The sequence below is a fragment of the Oryctolagus cuniculus genome, chromosome 8, assembly GCF_964237555.1.
Source record: "Oryctolagus cuniculus chromosome 8, mOryCun1.1, whole genome shotgun sequence".
Classification (NCBI taxonomy): Eukaryota; Metazoa; Chordata; class Mammalia; order Lagomorpha; family Leporidae; genus Oryctolagus; species Oryctolagus cuniculus.
The window spans coordinates 68,128,597-68,131,452 of record NC_091439.1 but is presented as its reverse complement, the minus strand read 5'-3'; the positions used below and the strand labels follow the sequence as shown (position 1 = coordinate 68,131,452).

At 36.4% G+C, this 2,856-nt stretch overlaps 1 pseudogene; it reads right to left on the bottom strand.

Annotated features, from left to right (window-relative positions):
- Positions 1–2,454: 2,454 nt before the first annotated feature.
- On the bottom strand, positions 2,455–2,599 carry LOC127483356 (small nucleolar RNA ACA64; annotated as a pseudogene).
- Positions 2,600–2,856: the final 257 nt, after the last annotated feature.

The window sequence follows — 2,856 nt, the reverse complement described above, 5'->3', positions numbered from 1 at the left end:
TTGTGACAACCTATCAAATATATGAATACTGTCTAAGTCAATGAACAGTTGATGAGCACAAATCAAGGAATGTTAATGCCCAATTGATTATCTAGCCTAGATAAAACAATTTGTTCCCTGTTACTAGCATAAAAAATGTATATCAAATAATTAGTCATCTGATATTGTTTCATGGAGTATGACAAAATTGATAGAAAACCATTTTCTCACTAACCAAGCCTATCAACATACACGGATTATTGTCCAGAAATAATTACCTTGAGATGCCTATATATTCAAAATCAAGTGAGAACTAATAGTGTTAAAGTGTATGTGTGTGTAGAGATAGAAATAGAGATAGAGGCATCCATGTATGTGTATGTGTGTCTATCTAGAACACTGCCTTGAAAGTTTACGACCTTACTTGAAGAATGGCTTTGGGTACATTGTGAATTCCTAATGATAAAGAACAGATGGGACTGATTGCTAACTCAGTGTGAAACAGGAGGGAAATGCCCGCAGATATTCAGACCCGGTAGGGCTCAGCCATTCTAGCCCCCATAGTCCAGGCTTATCAGGGTGAAAAAACCAGGCTGATGAACACAAGACAAAGTTTGTATAAATGAAGTGAAATCAGACTAGTAATTGCTTGATTACTGAAAGGAAAATATCACTTACGGAAGGGGATGTTTTAAGTGAATTTAGAAAGACATACTGGTCTCACTAGGCTTCAATTTAAAAAATTGCAAGATTTGTTTTAGAGGCACTAGGAGCTGCCCAGTTGTAATGTATGTTCTCGGAGGGCTTTCTTACACGGAGTCAGCTCTTCTTTTAAATTATCACCTTAAACTTCCTAAGAAAAGAAATATGGCCAATCAGGTGACAAATGAGAATCCAGCATTTATATAATCCACAGTTAGATAAATTATTTAAATACCTAAGAATGTAGAGAATAGACTCCTCAGAATTCTTTTCTTGTCTATTTAACACTTGAGGAAGATAAAAGAAACACATTACTACTGTGAAATAATGAAAGACATAAAGATCTTCATTGTCATCTGAGGATGAATAGAGAAGAATGGACTGTTGACTCATTTTGGCTTACATTTTTCAACACTTCAGGTGCTTAGAAATGCATGGTGTGTATAAGCTATTATTCAGTTAATGAGATGCTAAACTACAATTTGTGTTGATATTGTCCAGTGTTGCTTTTCATTAGAAAGATAATGGCTCAAAAGATATTTTAGGTGTTGCTACAAGCTACTGTTTTCATTCCATTTTTATTTGGCAAATTGGCTCATATTGTATTACAAGAAGATAATCTGTCCTATATTATGTCCATGGTACTTGATTTTGCAAAAGAGAAATGATGAAACATGATAGCCTTTTTGCACCTGCATGCAGCCTCAGCACAATGCCATGCCTGAAGCAAGTCAGCAAACCCTTATGCAATAACCTAAATTTTGCTTTCGGGCACTTTTGTGTATATTAAATTGGGCTCTTGGAAGGCAAAATATCTCCAACAGCTCAACATGCTAAAGTAGATAATGTAGCAAAGTCTAATGGGTTAGAGCTCTTATATATCTCTTGGATTTGTTGGAATTGCAAACAAGCTGAGAGTGTGATCTCCATAGAACTTGTTAGCTACGTGTAGGAAGAACCTAGCAGTCACCGAGGAGCTAATGATGGCTCCAAAAGTAGCATACTTCCTTAGGAAACAAATACAACCAAACTTCAGGGCAATTTTCTAAGCTTTCAGGGATCTTGGTACACCACATTCTACCTGGATTTAGCTCTCTCCTCCTACTACAAAGCTGGACTATTGTAGAGAAAAGACAATATTCGTATTTCCTATCACTGAGGAGAGTACGGCAAAACTGGCCAACATTTAGATTTTAGGTAGTAATCAAACTGCCTCAAAATAAGTTGAGTAATATGTCTCTGGGCAGGGATTTGGAAGTTTACCTATGAAAGGCCAAAAAGTAAACAGTTGCAGATTTACAGGCTGCATTACTCATTTCTGCCTTCCAAAAGGAGGCCATAGTCAAGATCTAAATGACTGAATCTGATTGTGTTGAAATAATAAATGCCCATTTACAAAAACAGGAAGTGGTCCATAGGCTGTGGACTGTTAACTCCTTCTCTAAAGCCAGATAAAATCAATGCTTTCATCCACTAATCCTAACTAGGAAATTTGCCTAGAAAGATATTCACCAGAAATTTTTAAAAAGACAAATTTGTATACTAGTCTGTTATTCATAATGGGAAAAACTGCAATTGCCTTCCTGATCAAAAACAAAGAATCTTAACTAGGCTAAGTAAAATAATGGAATTTCCCTAGTAAAATGCATAGTAATATTGAGAAATATATTCAAGAAAAAGCATTAGGTGAAAAATTTAAGCTACAGGAAATTTTACATATGAAGGGTTAAAATTCTAAGTCAAATAGTACACCCCCCTTTATTTTCTTTTTGCACCTGTCAGGGACTGGGTTTCACCTTCCCACACCAAAGCAATAGGCAATAAGCTGAAGCTCCTGGTGGCTCTAGGTGTGGAATTTCACCCCTGTTAAATAGCCTCTTTTAAGAGTATTTGATAATTGGGTCCAGTTTCAAGCCTCTAATTAAGCAAAGACTATGAGAAGAGAAAGGTAAAAGATTTATTCGTATGCAAAGTGATAGTACACACTAAGGAGTATGGCCATGCTCAAGAGAAACCTCCACTCCATGAGGATTGAGTCCATTACTTCATATAAACAACAGCCATATCAAAAGATGGAAAGTTTGAGACCCTTAAGAACTGGAGTAAACTCAGATATGTCATGGTGTCGGGTGCACTACGGGGATGGATGTGTCAGTCATGGTCTTTCTTTCTTTC